We start from the raw sequence: 24,034 nt of genomic DNA on the forward strand, positions 1-24,034 counted from the left end.
TGACTTCAGCAATTTTATTCTGACACCGCACGACAGTGGGTGAGTCAAATTAATGACTTGTTAAGGACGTCTCAAAATATATTGAAATTCGTATTGATACATCGCCAAGAAATACATAAGACACGCGAAATCGATGTATTTTTGTATATTTCAACCATAAACATAGTATATCTAGACCGAATATTAAATAGTGGTGGTCGCTAAAATATTAGACAGAGATAGCATTTTTTCATCCCCTCTACCTTTCTGTTTCCCAGTCAACAAAAGCTTCTTTACCCTACCATACGTCTTTAGACAAAGACAGATTGATGATCGTATAGCAGCTATCTCTTTCTATTTTTTTAACGCGTTCTAACTACGGAAGATGTAAAGACGCGCAGTCTATATATTATACGTCTATGATTTGAAATCAGTGAATCGTATGAAATATCTGCTTTGAATAAGCGTCATGTTTATCAAACCGTTAATCCTGAGAGTTAGTCAATTACGCGGTAATCGTTAGTTGTAATATTGAAATGATCGCGTCTCCCAGTACTTCTTATATAATCGCATCAAAGTATCGTTCGATCGTAATAATCTGCTGATTAGTGCGGGCACGCGATCGTAATTAACTTTGTTTCCGAGTGTTTCGAGTGCCATAAACGAACAGCAAAGGATAAACGAGGGAGGAGGTAGAGGCCTGGGGAAGGCATCGGGCAACGGCGGAGCAACCTTGAGGTAAGTAATTTATAACTTATTTAGCACTTACATCGTTCTCTGTCTATAAAATTACTTGCTCCTTCACCTCCGCGTGATGTACTTAACATTATTGTGCAATAAAATGCGCACAAAATTATCTATAAATTTTATACAGAATATTAAGATAAGTGAAATACTTATATAAATAATTTACAATAATTGAGAGAGAAATATAGAGAGAGATAAATATAATAAATAAAATATAAGAAATATAAATATAATATTTCAACATTACTTTAAGTTTAATATTTATTATATAGATTAATAATTATTTATATAGATTACTTATATAAAAATTACTTTTCATTAAATATCTTTTTTATAAAAGTTTATAATTAAAAAATTGAATAATAATATATTATAAAAGTATAAATGAATAATGGAAAAATATCTTTATAAATTACGTAATATTTTTTATTAAATATCTGATTGAATGTAAAAAATTTAATTACATAATAATAACTAGTTTTCGAAATATTTATTATTTTGTATACTGCTATATAATTTGTATATATTTGTATTTTACAGATCGTGTGCACTACAACTCCGCTGTTGCGCATCTGACCGGTGAGTACTGAATCATTTTATATTTTAAACTCGCCGAATTATAGCGAATTCTAAATTTTCGCTCTATATAAGAATGCTCCAAAACTTCAACGGGGCCGAATAAATTAGAACCAGTACCAGCCCATCGAAAGCATGGTACTGATAAATTTCCGCGCGTGTTCTCGCAGACGCGCGCGCGAGCTGCATATATTTTACATTCTCAATTCGGGATGAGCAGATTTATTGAGCTTCAGCGCCCAATATACCATTCACCTTCCTTGACAATCTTTCTACTTCTTAACGTATATATATATCTGCGGTAACGTATATATTTCGTACTTTCCGTTGTTGTTAGGAATTTATTCGCACAAATAACTTATCCGCAAATATCTTTAGATATTAATGTAAAAATATCGCAGAAAAATATTTTATGCATATATCGCGCATGCGATAAATAGAAGCGAGTTGTCTGTATTTTAAAATAAAAAAATCACTTCTTATAATTCTAATAAACTTAATTTTTTGATCTAATTGAACGTCTTTCGCTCAATTTAGTATTATAAATATTACATGTTTTCTAAATTACATTTTTTTTCAACAATCTACATAAGCAAGATTAATTGTACACGATTATATTAAAATATTGCATTTCATATTTTACGTAAATTATTTTGGTATGGTATAAAATTATAAAACAACGCGTACGTCACGAAAGATGTGATAAGATATAAAACAATTATATAATTTATATAACATTACTTATAAAATTTATAAAAATATATACAGACAATTTCGTATAAATCTAACAACTCTATAAATATATTAATAATTATAGTAGCGTGTGATGGTATATTGATGGTGATAGTAATGCTGTTTGTCAATTAAATATATGAATAAATTAGTATTAAGCATATTCTCAATTATGAAAAGCTCAATTATGAAAAGTGCAAAAGAATAATAGGATCAAATATGAGAGGAATATATATATATATATATATATATATATATATATATATATGGTAAGAGTAGGAAAGAGAGATGCGGAGTTAGGTGAGAGAGAAGCTGTAAGAGAGGAGAGTACAGCAGAATGAGTAAGTGCGAAGGCTCGTCGCTTCTCCATTTCAAGCCTAAGCGCGGCCATTCATCAGGATTTCGGCGCGCAGACGTGCTTTATTACTGCTCGGTCGAAATTGCTATCCTACGACTCCATTCCGGTCCGCGAGCTTGCATACACCGTACCCAAGCAAGCCTCTTTCGGCATAGTCGGGATAATGCATTAGTGCCTTATATAAGATTCAGCCACGCGCAAACGATTCACATTCTTAAGCAGGCACACAGAGGCATGGGTTAACTAAATTCAAATTATATCGGAGAACAATGGTATCGGTGATCTTATATAATTGGGTATATTTTTATAATCGTTATCATAATAATAAAAATATAGATTATAATGAAAAATTGATTATAGTTATAGCAGAATGTTATTCATTTCACACAGCTTCTATTTTCAATTGTGTATAGTTTAAAGCGTCTCTCTTTCTCTCTCTCTCTCTCTCTCTCTCTCTCTCTCTCTCTCTCTTTCTATATCTCGACTTAAAAATAAATGGCATCTTTTTTTAATTTTCTGCAACTCTTCGTTAAGACTCGTATCTAATCGTAAGGAAAAACGAAAAATTATCACCCGTTAACACACATTTTTCCGCGATAAGAATCTATTAGAATTCTGTCACATTAGCTGCGGGCTTCGGCAACCTGCTGGCGTGCGTCGCGCAATTCACACGCACTCGTACACATACACGCGCATATACAATACATACATGACTCGCGGTCGCGCGAACATACGACGATTTCTCGCATACACGTGCATACACGTCGGCACGCGTGCATCGCATCTCCAACGCGTATACCATATACCGAAATACGAATGAAAAAGCTTAATGCGCCATTATTTACTTGATAGTGGACAGGGGTGAAGGGGAGGAAGGGGGAGATTCCGGGGGACACTAGCACGTGTTTACGCGTTTATAACAGACGTGACGTGCAGAGTGGTTATATTCTAGCGAGGCTAGTGTGGTGGGGGGGGGAGGGGAATCGTCGGGTGGAGGGTGGTGGAGGGTGGAGGGTGGAGGGGTCGACAGGATCGCGCGAGGAGAGAGAGACGACGGCTGGAGGTGGCGGAGGCTGCTGTTTTGTGATGCTGCACGCACATTACCAGACCGTAATGCGGCCTCGTCGGGGCTCACCGGTTCATATATTTTATTTAGCACTGACACACACGGGGCCGAAATTACGCGCAGTTATTAATGAAACTAAACTATTAATTTAAATTCCATTGTTCCATTATAAATAATTACCTGTTAATTACCGGGCGAACCGGGCCAACCGGTGTAATGTGATTGGAGGGGTTGGAAGGGGGAGAAAGAGGACAAACGATTGGGCGTTAACAAACGTGTTCGTTACAACGGGGGCTAATGTTATCCCAAAAAATGTTTTTATCTTTTGAAACGCTCTTTACGCACTTTCGATCTTGATAATGCGACTTGGGAATTACAAAGTTGCCAATTATTGTGTAAACACTGTAAACACTTATGTATAATATCCATCGATTCGATATTATTTATTACGTTTTAACTTTCATAATAATATGTAAGCGTATTAAGTCACGCTCGTAAAATAGTGAACGTACAATAATTACTGACTATTAATTGGCGTCTGCCATCCATGCTGAAGCTTAATGAGTTATATTTGCTTGCTTTATAAGCATTATTTATTATAAATCATTGTGTTATTAATAAAAATATAATCCGGTTACACTTGACTCGGACAAATTATACAATGATATATTGTATATCTATACATTCGTCATCGAGAATTATCCGACTGCATTCAAATTCCGACTCTCAAGCTGTAATAATTAACTATACATATCTCGATATCATTATTTTCACGAAGCCCTTTATTTCCGTCATCGCGCGCATAAGGCAAGTATGCCCACGTGTCTCAGGGTAGATTCAATTAATCAAAGCTGAGTCGCTGGCGGCCGGCGCTGATTGCTCTTGCGATGCACTTAGTCGCGTACACGTGATTACACGCTGTGAGATAGACAGATGAGGCTACGTGCCTGTAGTTAATCTTCCATATGTCAAACGGTACGAACGGCATGAAGTGGAAGGTGAGGAGATATTCGCGCCGCGGACTTGGTGTACGTACATGAACGACGCTCGTATCGATATAGCCGGGCATCTTTGCACGAGGTAACTCCCGTAACTGCCATGCGTGAAGAGTTCGTGACTGCCATACGCGCCGATGCAGGTAGATGCGTCACATGTAGGAATGACATTCCGAACTCGGTGAGCAATTTTAATTGACGCTTACAACAAAAACAGCTGTAGAATTCGATTTTATCGCCTCGTTAAAGGACGCATAAAATATGCGAAATAATAAAAATGTATCGTGTAAGTTATAATTTAATTCTGTACAGAAGGGAGTTAGCTGATTGTCATCTTCTCCATCATCTTTGTACTGATGACACGCGGTAATCGAAATCGTAGACGACGACTGACCGTACATAATAAGAAGGCGCGCGCCTTGAGTAAGTGCTTTAGCGTCGACACGTATCAGGGCAGGAAATCACGATCACGAACGCTTTAGCGCGCTATAACTTGACGTGGCGCCAATGACAGTTAATTATTCGTCGGGAAGAAAACATTAGGAGTTGTCACTCGTTCCGTCTTTCATCAAAAATCGTCGCTCTTTCTTGAAATTCTCTAAGTTTGGTAAAAGAGAATTTACAAAAAAAAAGTATACATAATAGAGATTACAAATTATATCTTTTCGATCACATTGGTAATGGAAAGGAATTATAAAATGGTAGCGCGCGAACGGGATTTCTCTCGTATTTCGTGGCGATCGAATTTGCCATCGTTTCCGCATTTAATATATCCGTTGCTCGAATACGGGAATACCTAGTCGCGCTACGAACGAAGGGGTCAACGAGGGTCGCGAGAGAAAAGCGAATCGAGGAGAGATGACGTAACGGAGACATAGTGCTGCCAGAAAGAGGAAAGCGCGATAGAAAGGCATCGGAGCGCACCGGCGCCCTGCCTCGGCTCCGCCGAGGCGCCGGCGTCACTTCCGCCCTTACTCCTATTCCCACCCGCCGTCTCGTCTCGCAACTCCGTTCCCGCGGTTCCTATCTCGATTCAGGCTGCCGTTTGGAATCGCAGAGCCTTGAAAAAAGGAGCAAGAGGAAATATACACCGACTGCCGGCGTCGGTAGGCGTTGCCCTCGCCGTGCCGGGCGCACTCGCCAGAATCGCTCGCGCGACTACGACCGGCATACTCCGGCCACCAATAAATAAATATGAGATGCATCGGCTAAACAGTTCTCGGGTTGTTGATCTCCTGTGCGTGAGACTTGTATAAATCGCTCTTATGCTCTCTAGCATCCATGTCGCATCCACCATCGTGTGTGCGCGTAAAAACTTTGTATCTCGATGCGGTGTCTCTTCCCGCGCGCTCTCCGGAATTTCGCATCGGAGTACATGTCATCCGATCCGTATATCGTGATTCGATCGTATTGCGCAACCGTGATACGGCGATGAATTTAAATATCGAGAGATATTTACGTCGGCGCGACGTCTTTTCAATTATCTCCTTTCGGAACCGCGATGTTAACGCGATATCTCTATTTAGGCGGACCATTACCTCCAAATTTCTTCGCTAATTCCTCGCAACTCATTATTTGATGGCACTCTATGTGCACGTGACGCGCATCGTAATAATCTTCCCTGGTCCCGTATAAGCCATCACCCACGCATCTCTTTCCCCGAAAAAATAATAAGCGAGAGGGTTGTAGTCCGAGATACACGATGACGGGAGATCGGGGCTGACAGGGATTCATAATTTCACGCGGGCTTATTGCAGTCGGTTATTTATCCTCTCTACTCATCGTGCATGCAGCTCTCGCCTAAGACTTACGGTTTCTGTTCTGCCTGCGGTTTTCGCCTTCTTCTCTTCTCCCTCTCGCTCTCCTCCCCTCATTCCACGTCTCACCGCATCGCAGTTTCTTCGGCGGATGAGTCATGATACGTCCAAAGTAATATCGCGGTTTAATTTAGCATAGATCATACCGTACATTGTTTTATTTGTACCGATTATAAATCGATTATTCGATTTTCATCACCACACGCGAACACTATAGATATGTCAAAGTCTATTCTCGCCGCCATCGTATCGTAACGAAGACAATAATGAACGCGTCATTTTTCTAAAGTCTCCTCTTTCTCTTTTCGTCTTGTTCGTGCGACAAAATTGTGTATCGGTTTAACTTTCCGACAGGACAAGTGTTGATTTACGATTCTCGCAGGCTATATATTTCACAGTTATCTGATTTAAAACTTTGTATTAAACTTTCTCTGAAGGTTAAATCCCTTCGGGATTAACAAGGACCACTCGGCGTGGCGTCGAGTTTTTGGTTTCTCAACGCGTATTCTTATTTTGATGGAAAATAGTCGCTGTTTTACGCGAGTTAGGAGAAGAATATTTGCGCCGACACGACATAGAGAGAGAGAGAGAGAGAGAGAGAGAATCACGAATGCTTCCAACCAGATTTCCCGGCCAGTATCCGCCGGCGATAGGAATATTTGGCCAGTTCGGTGGCCAGATAGTCCCTCACTCGCCGCCCGCTCGCTTGAACACGGAGGATAATCCTTGTGGATTATTGCGGTATCACGTGGGTCCATACGTGCTCACGGGTAGGATGCCCTAGGACGTCGTATTTGTATGCCGTGGAATACACCTACGTGTTTGTATCGCACGGCTTCTCCATGGAAACCCTTGCTAGGGGCCGGGCCTGCTGCGATACCCTAATTCCTAAATCTGTCGCCATAAGTCCTCGTTACAATAAATAACCCGACCGGTGTGTGTCTGAGCTTGCGTCTCCTGCCTCTCTCCTATCCTCCATCTCTCCTCTATCTTCTCCTTCTTCTGGACCATCTCCCGCTGCTTTCTCTGAACTAGCTTTAAATAAGTCTACTTGCCGCGTTCGTATGGCTCAATCGCTCCGTGAAAAACACGCTTGATCGTACATGATCCTTTACTAATTTGCTAGCGAGAAATATACTTCATATTATATAGATTAGAATATTTTTCTTTGATATATTTTATTCTGAAATATCAGTATAAAAATAATACGTAAATGCGATCAATAAATTGATAACAAGATGCAATAAGTAAGATATTTACATTAGTAGAGCTCTTTTATTATATTTTTTTAAATTTATTTTTTTTTTCTTCTTTTCAATCTTGCAATATTCAATTATTATTTAAGATTTATATTTCATGCAATCGATACTTTCGATATTCAGCTACCGTCTTTTATGCCTATCGAATACATTGCTGCTCTGATTTACATTACTTCTATCATGTCGCGCTTATTGCATCTTACATTAAAAGCGGGCATACACAAAAAAAAAAAAAAATATGGTGGGCGTGAAATAATACGATCGATAAATCCTAATAAATGTCTACCTGCCTCGGGCAGACGTATATAAATAAAACGTCGGTATTCGAAGAGCGTGATCAGGCGCATTCTACCCGTGTGTGCGTGGTCACGTGCGTGGCCACGCATGCGCTACGTCCAACGATGCCATACAGCTTTATCATGGGGGCCACAATACACGATATATATATATAGTGTAGCACATACTAATTGCAGTAGCAACCCGATTCAAGATTTTTCGCGAAGTATCTTGAGGATGCAAGAAAAAAACTGAAAAGCTTATAAAAGAGCGATCGAATGAAAAATCGCGGCATAAATACTCATCGAAAGAATTTTTTGCTAGGAAAATATGTGACAACTTTTATATATCATAATATAATAATTAAAAAGCACTTACGTTGAAAAAATGAAAATATACATCGTACAACTTTAATAATTATGTACGCAATGTATATTAATATTTTTTTCGCTCGTGCACAAATGATTTATTAGAGATAAAAATTTGCGAATGTACAACGAAAGGGTCAAAAGCTTCGAAAATATTTGAACTGTCTTGCATACATTGGAAATAATGCATCTCGCAATAGCGCGTTATATCGATGATTCAATTGGAATATTTACGTGACAAGATGATAAGTGTCGCAAGAAAAAAAGTCCGCGCGACTTTATCATGAAATCGCTGTAGGAGATATCGGTAACGCGAGCTCAGTTGCAGTTGCAGCAATGCGAAGATGCATCTAGAATAGCGAAGAAAGGAAAGAGAGGTAGACAAAGAAGAGGATGGTAAAGTTGAAATCGCGTGAGGGGGAGAGAGACAGGTGCGTTTCGAGAGTGTATGAGAATGAATCGTTAAGGGGCGGGAAAGATGGCGTAAAGGGGATACGGGGGGGTCAGGAGAGGTGATGGCGACGAGGGGGGGGGGGCACAGCGGAGGATGAAGGCGGTGGGGGTGTGCATTGCGGATTTATTCCCGCCAACACATTCATCATGGCGGATTTAGCTGAACCCGTAACGCATTGCCGTGGATATATATCTGCTTCCATCCCTACCCTAACTTTCTCCCTTCTCCGTCCTTTACCCCTCCACCACCTCATCGCAATTCCGACCGAATCCTCGTCGGTATATCCTATATTCTGACAAAACCTCTCTTTTTCAATGACTCCCTAACTCTTTCCGCGATACGTGAAGCGAAAGGATACTGGATCGTTTACGATGCTTCGAGTATTACGCTTCGCGATGGCATATTTTATTTACATCGTAATGTAAAAGCAGAAATATATATATATAATTACGTTGCATAAGTAATAAGTAACTTGATCATCTTCGTGTAATTATCGTTATTCGGGAACAATACTTTTACGAATATTTCATAATTCGCATCGTAATGATAGATCTGGATGGGAAATTACGTCAAAAGAAGTTACATATATGCGCACTTCTTTTCCTTCTCGTTGATCATTCGCGGCAGAAACAGACCGTAAATAGCTCTTTAATAAATCTTTGGTGTGCTATCAGCAGCTGATCGCAATGCATCATGGCGTCGCGTTGACAGACCCCTCTAACTACTCTTCACCCTTCGTCCTCGTGCCATCCCCTCTCTTCTGCTCCGCGTAGATACGATATTACGGGGATTGGTATAAATCTATGGCTCATCCATCTACATTTTATCCCCGGAGAACCAAGACACCCACGTAGAGACGCGTGTACAAGCACACGGACGAGCCGAAACGTGCACAAATACCGTCAAAATCTTCCTTCTTCTCTGCTCCTCCGTATCCTAAGGGTCCCTATTCGCCCTTTTCCCTCGAGACGGTTCAAATCCGATCTCCAGCTCAACCCCACCCCGTTCTCCTTCGCCTCGCTCGTTCCACCTGCTCTATCGAGATTCCAATAGCGGCCTTATCGAAGGCTTTGTACGATGAGGGATCGCAAGCTACCCAGGCACTTTCCGCGCGGTCCTCATGATATTTCACATTTATTATCATATTTCAGATATTCACAATCCATTCTTTATCGAGTCAAGATGTTATTAACGAAGTTGCGTAAAAGAATTTCGTTGAAAATTCTGCACTCCGAAATGAGAACATTCGTAAAAAAATTTCGTCAAATGCAACGTTATTACAAATAATAAATTATTGATCGACTATAATAATAATTTATTGAATTAAATAATATAACAAACACATTTCATATACGCTTTAATTAATCGTTTCTTTCGTACGACTGATGCGCACATGTGTTTTCTTTTCGTGAGAAGAAAAAATATACTTACAACAATTCTTCTAACGTATATAAATATATTAACTGTACAATTACACGAATATTTTCTACACACATTAATTGAATTATATTTTATTCAACTCCGAAAGCTGATACTGCCAACTGGTGATGATTCATAAATGATGAGAGTCCAGACAATTCCTTGAGGCCATTCTGTAAATATATACAGAAGGCAGCGCATTAGCTCAAAAAAGTTTCCCTTTTATTTTTCAGAACACTGTAAAAATTTATTCGTCTATTTACTCATCGCATTGAATCCAAATCGAGTGCTAGTCTACGTTAGATGTTCAACAGAAACACACTATTACTTAACAAAACACTTTATCCTATATGAAAAAAAGATACATAAAATTCAACTCCTAAAGAGTTGATCGCAAAGAATTAGAAATTTAACATACGCTCAGTACAAGAAAAATAAAATCATACGATGCACTAGTATTTGACCGCATGCTCGAGTAGCACTGAGGGGTTATCTTCCAAAAATCAACAGTTAAAAGGGTGGGAACGTTACGAGATAGGAAAAACTTGCTTCGACTCATTCCCCCGTTGGTTTAACAAAGTGCGATCAACGGCGGGATAACAGCTGCTCCGAGTGGCCCTTCCGGTGAGAACGGGGAGAAACGGAACGTTTCAAAGGTCTCCCTTCTCACCCCAGTGCCTGTCTCTTCCTCTCTACGCCAAGTATGGCGCTTGTCTCTCGCGAAGATGGCTTTTGAATTTCGATTTAATTTGCATGTCGCAAACTGTGGCGCGCTCTTGAAAGATTTATCGTCGAACTTTTTAATTCTATATATTTTATGTAAAATATAATCGCTATAGTAGTCATTCTTAACTGCATTCTTATTTTACGTCCGCGAAACGTTCTACCGGAGATTTATATCGGAAGAAAAAGAAAAATCGTCATTTCTTATTGAACAAATAAGTTATTCGCAGAGGACTTTTTACGCACAAAGTCAAGTCACTTCGTTGCGCGGAAACGTGGCACTGATACACCTCCAAACAGTACGACGCAGTTTCTTAACTTCTGCTTTCGTCATCAAACTTTCATGAGGCACCGAACGTCAAGCAAGAAAAACTCGCCGCGAAATTACCAAGGGCCCAGAGCTCGCTTCGGAAGCTACAGTGGGGGGGGGGGGAAGAGGATAGGGATGAAAACTAAGCAAGACATGGCGAGGAAGAAAGGAAAAAGAAAAGAAAGAAGAGGTGTAGCCCGACCCAAATTCTAGAGACGAGAAAACTTGGCTCGTCAATCTGCAACCGGAACGAAGAAAGTTCCGGTGCGAGGACAAACGCTTCTCCTTTCGTTGTGTATCTTTGATACTTACTCCACGACTGTACATGATGTTCGAAGCTTTTCGTTTTCTTTATTTGTGATAGAACACACTGAGGCACGGCATATAATCTCGTACGCGTTTCTCGTTATATGTCGCGAATGCGCGACGCGAAAACGCTGAATCGTATCAGTCGAAAAGCGAGAGATTAACGGCGAAACTTTGGAGGCTAAAACAGTGATTAAGTGCCGTTCACCAAAATCCAGTATTAAATTCGTAATAAATTCGGAAAATATCGGGAATACGGACTAGGGCTCGTAAATAACGTAGTTTAAAGTGGGAATTCATTCATGTGACATTTATTCACGCAGATAGAAGAGATTGCCACTAAGAAAAACTACAAGGGATGATAAAGCATGATTGTAATTGCTTGCTTAAGAGAATTCCCAGTTCGTTTACGTGCTCCACGAGAAATATCAGCGACATTGCGCATATTGCGAGCGAGATATGACAAGAATACGCAAAAAAATATGATGTTTTAGCATACAATATTTCTTAAACATAAAAAATGAAAAAATTTTCAATTTTCAATACGCGATCTTTTATTATATTATCCTTGTTTACGTCTATAATAAAATTCTTGTGTGTGAAAATATCAATCTAGATACAATCAGAATATTTACGCATTAAATTGTAAAAAAATTTAATTGTTGAAATGTCAAATTGGGCGTTGCCAACGTCGACTGACGGATGTAAACGCCGCCATCTTCAAAGCGTTCTATAGTAGATCAGGCGACGTAGTATCAAAGAGCGGGCACGGAATATATGCCGAGATTCGGCCAAATGATTTTTCATGACAGACGAGCGAGATTTCCAACACAAAGAGGCCCGTAGGTTGCGCGTAGCCGCGACGGCGACGGTCGTCGCTCGTATCTCACTCCGGCCATCAGTATTTTCTAACTTGTCTCACGGATTCCCTCCCGCACGTGCTCTCCTCACTGACGTAAGTAACAACATATATAAAAGTAAGTGACTCCCTCTCTCTCTTCCTCTCTTTCTCCTTCGACTCTCTCTCTCTCTCTCTCTCTCTCTCTCTCTCTCTCTCTCTCTCTCTGTCGACTCTCTCTCGCGGGGCGGTGATACAGGGTTCTCCTATCTGCGGAGTCTATCGGGCAGTAAACAGCGTGCGGCAGATAAGGCGAGAGATATATTATAGACTCCGTCCCGTCGCGTATACGGGTGTATACAGAACGAGAGGCTGTGTGATAGCTGGCTGGCTCTAGTAGCCAAAGCCCGCGCGACGCTAGAGGACGGAGAGGCGCGCGACGCTCTATATATTTCGCTTCTTTTTTCGAAGCCCGGGCTTCGTTCTGGTAAAAACGCCGCCGGCGTCTGAATACTCGCGCGCGGAGGACGGAAGTCGGTTTGCAAGCCAAGCATGGGGCGGCGGCGCCGAGCAACCCCTTATTTTACTCCTTCCTAGTCGGTGGCCCAAGTAGCTGCCTCTCTCCCTCTCCCCTTCCGCTCTCTTCTCTCTCTCTCTCTCTCTCTCTCTCTCTCTCTCTCTCTCTCTCTCTCTCTCTCTCCTCGCCACCCGAGAATCGACCATCCCCGCTCGTCGTCCGGACCCGGTTCACCGTCCTCTACTTTAACTTCTTTCGCTTCTCGATCTTTTTCTTCTTCGGCCAATGCTCGAATGCTCGATGCTGCGATACATCACGTGCACGCTGTTGCCAGTTGACTTTCTATCTCTCGCTCCTTCCCTCCCTCCCTCCCTCCCACCCCGCTTTCCTTCGGCACAGACACGGAAATCTAACTCCAAACTCACCAAACGAACATTTATCCTTTCTCCTTTGGCCAACTGCCATCTATTCGCAGATTGAAACTTCTTACTGTTAGTAGGCTTCCGCGATAAAAGATCGAACAGAAAAAAAAAAAAAAAAAAAAATTGCGCTCCTTACAACTGCAATTCGTATTCTTTCCCGTGTGAATGAAATCCATTACCGTGCGAAATTATCCTCGCTGAGTATTGTTACAGTTTAGAAAATAGTCGCGGCTTTCGTCACAGACGCGGTCGCCGCGGCATTTGTACGAACAATTTTCTATAGGAAACGTTGAGGGGGGAGGGAAAGGGTTATGCTTTATTTCAGCGTTATTTCAAAACGATGCCATGCTGGGGGCAAGTTATTATACCGCTGTCAGCCACCGCAACACCCCACGTTGATCTGCATAACCATCGTGATCTCTCCCCTACAGAGCGCTCTGGCCGTAGTAGTAAGACCGGCCCTTTGCCGTGACTCGAGATCTCACTCAATAGAGAGGCGCGGCTATCAGCCAACCGCAAAAGCGATTACAAATTAACGTGACATTTCTTCGCGCTTTAATATGAACTCCCGTTACATTTCTCATCCCTCTTGCGCACACCCTTTCTCGCTCCCTGGGGAGCGAATGCGATTATCGTGCCTTTTGTTTCACAATTGCAGCTACTTCTCCGTTTTCTATCCGGAGGGTGAATGAATACCGTTTATTTTTGTTCTCGCACCCTTGCGTCGAATTTAGGCCGAGGTAAGGCTGATGGCTCGTCTGCCATTTTGTATTAACGTGTCATTTTATAATAATCTTAGTTGTATGAGAAATTTTCCACAGTGATCTCGGGAAAATGCTTTCTCTTTAAAGATATTAAAGGCAGGAATTATATATATAACTATCAACATCGCGATAATTAAAAAAATCAGATACTATAATGTTAATGTTAATACATAAAAGGGATCCTTTACCATAAATATAAAATGATTTGTTCTCTTGTACAATAGATACAATAGATAATGGATAGATACGATAGTAAATAAAAATAATATTTTTTTAAATATATAATAAAATATGTTACAAATTTTACATTTAATAATATAATGAATCATTAAACTTAAAATGTATATCGAATTTTTTTGAAAGTATATCTCACAGTGTATGTGTTCTATGAAAGCTTATAAAAAGGGATATTTAATCAATTTTTTTTTTTCTTAATTTAATCTATCTCTAACAAAGCAGCAGCAGCGGCAGATTTTCGCCGTGAAGAAAAGGAAAAATACTTGTGGCGTGTAAAATAAACCGACAAAAAGTTATCTCCCACGTAGACCTAGATTTACGAGATTCACGGTTCGTTTCAAAGCCATGTTAAAAGTGGAACAACCTTGTAGAGAGAGCGAGAGAAAGAGAGAAGTTGTGCGACCTATTTCCCTCCAATTCTAGGGAAATGCAGTTCCGTTTTTTCGAACAAGAAAAAAATTTTCAACGCGTGACTGCCCGATCACTGACATTGTCATGTTTCCGCAAACATTTTTAGTTAGTCCCGTTAAGTCACGGATTATTATAGTTTCAAAAAGCAAAATACGCATTTCTCTATAAACCTCAAGGTTTTTGTAGTAAACTAAAATCTTGATGAGGAAGACTATAGATATAATTCGAAGATCTCCAAGGTTCTCTACTATTGTAGGAAAATCTCGAGGTCGATTTATTCTAATCTCATCCGTTCCATGATGCCCATTACAATACATCGAAAGATATTTTGATATGTATTTCTCGGCATAATCAAAAAGAGTAGCTTTTAAATTTGATTTTTATGTAACATGCAAATATTATATTTTCTTATAATTATATTATAAATTTGTTACATTTTAATTTTATAATATGAAAATAGAATTGATACAATGAAGATTTTGACTTCATTATTTCATCTTATATTAATTTTTTTATATGTTTGTCTATTACGTTTTATTTTATATATGTTAGTTTCTAGTACGTCAATTTAAAAAATTAAGAATAGATGACATCAAGCACACACATATAAATCTTCATTCTACTTGTTTTTTTCCTCCCGTTTCTAATTTCGTGAATCTATAAAAACACCGAGACATCGCTTCCAAGTATTATCCGAGATAAAATTGTCTCTCGTATATTTAGTAGGAGATGTTCTCGATGTAAATACTGAAAGAAACTGACATCACCTAGAAAACGCTTTGATCTCGTCATCTAGACACTTAAGATGTCAAAGTTCTTATTAAAATAATTTACGATTTGCAGAGAGAGAACTACGCTTGGAAATTTTACTTTCTGCGTAGTTATACAATGCACTGCATGCTTTTACGATTAAATTTCGCAAATTTAAACAATAATATTTATTTATGAAATCTTTCTTTAATTTTGTTGATAAGCTAAAATGAAATAAAATAAAATTAATATATTCGATAAATTAGAATTCGATATATACGTACGTATATACGTAAATTAATTACAATCGTATAAAAATAGTAAATTTAAATTACGCAGTCGAAAACGCGAAATTAAATCAACAATTAATTCTTAAAGGATCAGGAACAGCCAATAGCAGCTGGACGTCGCCGTTGTCTTGAACGGGGTTGTCCAACCAAGAAATAATACAAGTGCACTAGGCAGAAGAGACCAACCTACCCCTTACTATCCGCACACCCGTCGCCCGAAGATAAATCTTCCCGCCCTCTAATTGGCCTTCCCTCCATTTCCTCGGCCCATACCCTCGGTCTCGACCTGTTCCTTCTTCTTCTCTCCCTCGCTCCTGTACCTCCTTCTCTCCGTGTCCTCCTACCCTCTCACCGTTCATCTCATCTCTCGGTTTCTCTTCCCTACCTTCCCGGGCACGGCTCCAGGGAACGTTCTCACCCTATGCGCCACCACCCTTCCCTCCCACCATTCATCTCTAAACCGGCGAATTATTAGAATTATTAGACATTATATTGGCCGCAAAATGTCCGTTAAACTCAATTGTAAATTAAGATTTCTGATAATGCCGTGAGATATATGCGTTCAAAACTTAGCAGCTATTATTAAAGTTTCATATTCGTATATTGGTGAACGAGATTTGTTCATAGAGCGAGTTTGTTCAAAGAAATTATATCGCCTTATATGATAAAGAAATAGCGCAGAGACACATACACGAGAACACAAATACCATATATCTATTGATTTTGTGAATGAAATTAATTTCTATTTGATATAGAATGTTTCATGAAACTTTTATCTCACTTTGTAAATTGAGATATGTACAAATGTTTTAACGAAGAAGGACAATGTTTTGTATAGAAAATAATTACGAAACAAAAAAGACTTAGCCCTCCCCCCCTCCGCCTCCCCTCCCCTCCCTACCCAAATTTAATACAAACGAAACTTAACTAGCCTTGCCGAAATGCATGGAAGTGCATGATTTGTGCTCAAATCGAAAATGATTCAGCACTCGTGAAAATAACAGATACTAACCGAGAGTTACGAGCGCATCGTTACGAATACGTGTAATATTTGTAGCAGCAAGAGAGTAACATCAGCGAGGCTTTCGCAGTAGTTTCTCTTTCTCCATCCTACACACGACCGCTCTCTCTCTCTATCTCTCTTTCGGCCAACCAACCGCCTCACAGTTCGTTTCCGTGTTGTTACATAATACACGCTGCGGCGCGGTTACGGTGGATGAGGGATGAGGTGCTGCGTTGCCTAATAACCTCCCCTTTGTACAACACCCCCCCCCCCCTCCCTCAAACCCGACTGAATCCTCCTCCGACCCCCGTGTTATACCAAGCGCGCGGGATACGATAGTATTTGCGAGCGGTGCATGCAACTACGGGCAAACCACCGTGCAAGAGCACGACGATATAGAAACACCGTTAGAACACCACTGACAAGAGAGAGAGAGAGAGAGAGGGAGAGATAGAAGGGAAGGGAGGAAGAGAGTATCCGAGGGCACCAGGTTACGGAGAGAGAAGCGTGAAGTAATTATATGAGGGCGGAGCACGCTAGGCTCATCTACACCTAACACATTCATATCAGTCGGCCCGAGCCAAGGAGCTGCTGAAACGTGAAGCTCGTACATCAGGATTTCGTTGCCGGGATAGTAGACTCCTCGAGGAGTATAGCAGAATGAGTTTTCGCACGGCGCAACCCATTGTTGGAAAATTCCTTTTGTAGAACGAAAGGATAAGAGTTTTTAACTGTAGTGGCACACGTGCGTATACACTTGTGATATAACACAGCATAGAAAAATATATCGTAGGAGTTAAATATACGGGACATAAATTTATAATTATAAGAGAATTTCACACAAGAAAGAGATACTGAGTAAAGGCAAAAAATAATCTATTTAAGACACGTCAAGTAGCCTCACCGCAGTGTCGAAACGCCCGCGAAATAAAATCTTTTACGATATATAGCCGTCGACAAAAGAAAAATCATCGCGCGGCTAGATAGAAGAGAGGCGGAAAGATTAAAGAAGCGAAAGAAAAATGGTGCGGATGGAGGAGAGAGAGAGAGAGAGAGAGAGAGAGAGAGAGCAGCGTTATACATTTAAGTAGATACACCTATATAGAAGGACTTACTGGGATTCAATTACCGCAACGTCTGCAAAGCACGCTATTCCCACACCCTTAAAAGACTACCCCTCGCGTTGTGCGCGCGTCCCCACCTTTCCATCTCCTCAAGAACGAACAGGTGCTCTTGCGCCTGCTGTAAATTGCTCCCCCTGTAATCCAAAGTAAAGCGGTCGTTTTATCCGCGCCATGGCGAGATGGATGCCTCGCTACTCGTCTTTTCGCGTAATAGATCGTAGCTACGCAGCTAATGTCCTATTCCTTCTTCCCAATTTTGATCAAATTTATATTTTTTTATCGCCTAGAAAACGCATACTTTATTTATTCGTTGATAAATGTTAATATACGATATTAAACCGGAAGTAAAATCTTTATTTTGTACCGTGGAATTAGAAGTATCGCGTATTTAATTAGATGAGGATATGAAATTAATATACGCTTTATAAATTGTCAATTGACCGGTGTGCAATGGTATTTTCAAAATCATTAATTTAAAAAAAGTACGCGTAAAACATGAAATTTAAGAAATTTATATCTGCATAACGTAAATGTTGATACCATACACATTTCTGTTCCAAACAATAGTATATTATTTTTCATATAAATGAAACTTTTTATTTTATTTTTTTTTTTTATTTGAAATAAAATGCGCTTTAATATAAAAGCTCCCCGAAACGTGTGATTTTCGAAAATCGGTGTAAGCTTTACGTTTAGATTAAGGAGACAGGGATCTCACGAAGTTATAACTAAGGATCAGAGAATAGGAAGTGTTGCGTGAGGCCAATAGCAAACTTACGCCTAGATCGGTTATGTACCTTCGTTCGGTTCGAACATAGGTACATAATTCATCGGGCGTGCACCATTGTCGGGAGCTTCATTAATACAAATGGCGTCTGCTGAATTCTGCCCTCCCCCTCCCCTTCCCCACCCCTCCCCCTCCCCATTCCCATTCGACCACACTCCGGTACGTGTACGATAGTAACGAGGGCTTCCGTCCGTACGGTGTGAGTCACACCGACTGTGTGCGTTTGCGCGTGTATCGGCGCGCGTATGTAGGAATAGAGCGAACGATATAGGGGGGCATCCACCGTTCTACGGGGTGTGCGTTGTGCCACCCCACGGAGACGCCGAGACGCGCGGGACATATTTTTGCAGTCCTTGTCGACTTTCATGAGGGAGTCTTTCCGCAATAACATATTAATATCCCGGAGCGTCGCGCGAGACTTATGGCTGTCCGTGGAAAGCTCAACTCCGGATCAACGTGGCGCCCGGTTAAGGCGGTTCCGCATCCTGTAACCGCGATGACGCCGCGGTAACGAGTGCTTTTTAAGTGTCGTAAAGCAAGCGCCGCACGTCCGTCGCATCGCGATATCGTTAAAGAATTGATAACGATCCCGCCGGAAAAATGTGTACGTATCGTGTACACGCGTCGCTCGCAATATCTTCTCGTCGATAATAAATATCGCGCGCGCTATCGATGAGAGAGACGCCATCGTCGTCGCTAGAAGAGTCTCGATTCTCTACTTTGCGACGTTATTTAGAGAGAACTATAATCGTGCGCGTACTCGTATCTAAAATCTGATCCGCGTATCCAGAGGGGGGTAATAGACGACGGTATCGGGGAAAGTGGATGTGGTTGCGGGATGGGCTTGCTACGGCCAGGGCCGCAGACAATGAAGCGTAAGACGTGTGATTAAGTTTACATCGCATTTATTAGTATTATTTTTTTTTCCTTTTTTTTAGCAATCGTATAATCAATGTGTAATAATTACAATAGCGTTCGAAACCGTCCCTAAGAACGCCGGGGATATAATCTTAATCATAGGCAGCTAATTCGGCCCTGGTCGCTGTCGGACTACGTACAATGAGGATTCAAAAATTTGTAAATAATTAATATTCTAGTATATTACAAAAAAGGAGGAAATTTGTCACGTGAAACATTTACACAAATATAACTAACACTACGCATAAAGTAACGCCTATCCCTAACAGGACTACGTGCCTAATTGATAACGCATAGCACAGCAGAGAAATGAATCATCCCTATTTCGAGATTCACAAAATAAATAACTGTTAACATTGCGTACCTCTTAGAAATACTGCGTTTATGTATTACTTTATTTCTCTCTCTCTCTCTCTCTTTCGCTCTCGCATTCTCTCTGTTTTTTTAGCGGCTATTCGTATACATTCATTTTAACTAGAATAAAGTTACTCTATAGGAGACAGCGCCACAGATCTCTTTACACAGAGCAGGCGTCTACGTACTTTAGATACGTATATTATAATATTCGTTTGTAATGTCCATCTTCGTTTTGCTTCTCTTTCGAACCGTCGTTGATAAAAAAAAAAAAAAAAAAAAAAAAAAGGAGGGGAGGGAGGTGGGGGAAGAACTTTCTTTTAGAAAATTCTTTCCGAATTTATTTTCCAAGGGATATCCGTCTCGAGACCGCGCACTTTTCGACCACTTTAACAGGTACTTAAGCAGACGCACATCATATCTATCAATATAAACGTTTCTATACAATATTGATAAAGTATTACCGAATATCAACATATATATTTTGTACCAATCGAAAATATCGTATCGTTATGATTAATCTCGCTTGCTGCTCGCTTATATACGTTGTCAAATTAGTATAACTCTAATTAATAAAACGCGCGAAATGAAATAAAACAGTCTTTTTATAACAAACGAGCGAAAGTTACCATTAGCAAAAGCAGTAATTGGTAACAATATAAACGCTTTCTCGTATCGCTTCGTACGTAGATAATAATAATAATAATAATAATAATAATAATAAAAAAAAAAAAATAACAAAAACATAACATCAATAGCAATCGTTCTATTTTACTCCCTCTATCCCTTTTCTCCTTCTCTTCATCTTTCTCTCTCCCTCTTACCGCAAAATCAATATCAAGTGCACATTTTCGAGAAAGAACATATCAAACGAAGAAAAATGAGAAGAATTGTAAAGAAACGTGATAATTTCGTACATTGAGTCGGGAAAAAAGGAATCGTGCTTCCGTTATGAACGTTAATCGACTCAATCTCGCCTATCGAGAGAATTATAGAGATGCCCCTACATTCTATATTTTAACCCTATAAATAATTGTAGCCTTTTCCTTACGTATTTCAATTTCTAATCTGCGTATCGCAATGTACGTCGAGAATGTGACTCTGTTTTCGGTCGATTTTTCGCAAACGACACCCCGGACCCGCGGACGTTGGCTGATTGGCCACCCTCGATAATTCAACCCCTATCTACATGCTACCGCACCAAAGCAGAAACTACAGGTAGAGAGACCAGAAAGGGGAACGACTACAACAGCGCAAGGCTTATACGGATGATACTGTGTGTACTTGGATACCGATTGGTCTGGGAGCATATCGGTCAAAGTGAGCTACGAGGAGGTAGCCGTGGAGTTAGGGGGGGAGGGGTGGAGGGAAGGTTCGTCACTCACCGGGTGCAGCATCCGATTCGCCGCAACCGATAAATTGACGATCGACAGATACGCACATGGACCATCTATTTGGCATTGCAGAGACAGCGGGTGCAGTCTGCCACTCACCTGAAACAGAAACGGAAACGACGGAGTTAGCTTATACATGTTCCATGTGTCTTATCATCAACGTAAAACTAGATATTTAAAGAAAGCGTTGACTCTTTTCTAATAATGAGCGAACATGGAACAAATATATAATTCTGTAATAATAAAATACGGAAGAAATTACATTTTATAATATATGAACGAGAGATAATTTTATTAGATAATTAAAAATTTAGCAATCATTAAATATTATCTGCAGCATTTTATCTATAGTGATTGGTAACGAAAAAAATCTAAATTCTTTTTTACATGGATAGTCGCCGTCTCTTTTTGAAGAACGAGATGACATCATGTGAGACCGATTGTTTGAAAGTTCGACTTGGGACGTTCATATATACAGCGTATTAGGGACGCGACGGGTCGAACCATGAACGCTGGTTCAGCTTCTTTTGTAATAGAATGAATGCACATGGTGCCTCGTTCGGTTACATGCACGTTGAGCCTGAGCTTTCGTAGTGTTGGTATATTGGGATATCAATAGTTCACGTTAAGAGCGAAAGGGGTTTATCTAGAAGGTTTTACGGAGAATGAGAGCTAGCCGAGAGAGAGAGAGAGAGATTCTACAATTTTCTTTTCATTCTCTTCCGTTTACAATTACATGTGTAATATTATAACCACGTTTAGAAAAAATGGAAATATTGCTTGTCATATAAGATTCTGAATCGAAAAAAATCGAAAAAGGAAAAGAAGAATAATAATCAGAGATTTCGTACTTTAAATAATAAGTTAAATAATTTTACAATCACAGATTGTTCAATCTGATCTTTATTTATGAGATGCTTTACGATATACATACCATTATAAAAATGATTATTCATTTGATTTATCCTTAAATTTAAATTTTTTAATAGATTTCTAAATTATCGTGACATATAAATGAATCAATGCTAATAAGATATTATTAAGGCTTTGAACGATGAGCAGTTCTCCAAAATTCCCTTCACGATTCGAGCAACCCTTGTTACACTTAGAAATTGTTTACACACACTTGTATCTCATTTACGCCGCCGTTTGCAGTTCGGCCTAGAATCACTTCGCCGCCTTTCCAGGAGTACGCGACGCTCTGAAACTGGAGTCTGGCGTACATACCTAAGCGTCCTTCCTATGCGCATTTGTCAGGATTTCCGAAGGAAGCTAGAGTTTTTAAGCCGCCATAAATTCTCATACTTAAAACTCGCAAAAACCAGAAACACGATTCTCGATATGGCGCTGCAAAACAACGTCGTTTATTTCGCGTAATTCGCCGGGGGCACTTTCTCTATCGAGAAATAAGGAACGTCTAAATGATAATTTCGCGAAAGCGTCGAAAACGCCGTCGTGTTAAGACATCGCGCGCACGATAGAGATCAGTAAGAGAACACACATCACAGAGATGAATTTCACTATACTCTCTTTTTGCTGCTTATTTGGATAAATCATGTGGAGAAGAAGAGAGAATTTTTTTTTTTTGTACAATCTTGATATTTAATCTATTTAATCAATGTAGAAAACGCATTCGAAGAAATCGCAAGATATAAAAAAGAATCACGATTAACTTTATAAATGTATATATATGAATGGCTGTGTTTTTGCGTGGATGATGTATGTCTAGAAAAGAGAAGAAGAGGGGAGAGAGATAGAGAGAGAAAGAGAGAGAGAGAGAGAGAGTGGGAAGAGTAGAATTGAGCAGGGAGCAGTTATTATCTATCGCTCTCGTTACCACAGGTTGCTCGTAAACCGGCCGCATCAAGGGGTTGGGGAGAAGCGGGATGGAGTGCAGAAGCATAGGTAGAGGTGTAGAGGTAGATACCAGTACTCATATCGTCGTCGCCGTCGTTTCGTACCCGCGTATAGCACAGCACCGCGGGTAAATTCAACCCCATCCCTGACTACGCTCATCGGTTACCCCTGCAAAATATCACACAGGGAGTGTAAACGGACGGCTGTGTCTGGGGGGCCGTTCGAAAATCTCGGCTCGCTATTCTCTACGGTTGGCCGATCGCGAATGAAAATCAAGACCGATACTCCGCCATAAAACTTTTAATTATACGTAGCAACTGTCTTTCCATTTTATTAGCGATCCCTCATCTCTGTCGATGATAAAACGAACAAAAATCTATCGATAGCTATACATGTATACTAACAATAAATTATATAAGTAGTATAAACATCTTTTAATTATTATTATGTTTTCTATTACTAAGAGCAGGGGTTGTTTTTTTAAAATATGTATATAAGGTTACAAACATTTTATCGATAAATGAAATATTATTACCATCTTATATATATTCATGAGATATATATTATAGCAGATTATAGCCTTCGAAAAGATACGTCAATTTATAACATGTATGGAAACCGCGTCGATAGGAAGTACGCGATTTCTCAATGCGGAGAGCCATCAGGTACATCTATACGAATGCATACATGTGCATGCGATCGAAGCCCTAACTCTGACGGGCAAGTGGAAGGATCGACGAGAGAGTTTCGAATTGAGATCGAGTTTTTTGCGCCGAAACGGCGTTGAACGAACGCGAGTGCGCGCAACCCCCGTGGAGCAACAGTGGGCTCGTCTCGCGACAGGGGGCAGCATCACCATCGCCGGCTCTATACCGATATTGTGTAGCGTGTAGTTGCTACGAGCAGCCGTTGCACCAGGAACTCATAAATCTCCGGGGATATAGATGGCTCTAGTGTCGCGTGAGGTTGCAAGCTACCCCATG

General features: G+C 40.2%; 1 protein-coding gene and 1 long non-coding RNA gene across 5 annotated transcripts in view; one reads left to right on the forward strand and one right to left on the reverse strand.

Moving 5' to 3' along the window:
• Positions 1–640: 640 nt before the first annotated feature.
• Positions 641–23,168, forward strand: LOC138933525 (uncharacterized). Its single transcript, XR_011446977.1, has 3 exons — positions 641–717; positions 1,267–1,305; positions 23,037–23,168. It is a non-coding gene; the product is annotated as an uncharacterized lncRNA (long non-coding RNA).
• The window catches only part of LOC138933521 (homeotic protein ultrabithorax-like), a 100,716-nt gene continuing 86,649 nt past the window's right edge, over positions 9,968–24,034 (reverse strand). For 2 of the 4 annotated variants that reach the window (XM_070296286.1, XM_070296284.1), the window contains one exon: positions 9,968–10,219. The gene's annotated coding sequence lies outside the window, so the exon portion shown is untranslated. Of the gene's footprint in view, positions 10,220–19,287; positions 21,294–24,034 lie in introns of those variants that run through there. The other 2 variants (XM_070296282.1, XM_070296281.1) reach the window with 2 other exon arrangements.

Source organism: Polyergus mexicanus, unplaced genomic scaffold, assembly GCF_030449975.1.
Source record: "Polyergus mexicanus isolate NDT 795.1 unplaced genomic scaffold, iyPolMexi1.0 SCAF_5, whole genome shotgun sequence".
In the NCBI taxonomy this organism is placed as follows: domain Eukaryota; kingdom Metazoa; phylum Arthropoda; class Insecta; order Hymenoptera; family Formicidae; genus Polyergus; species Polyergus mexicanus.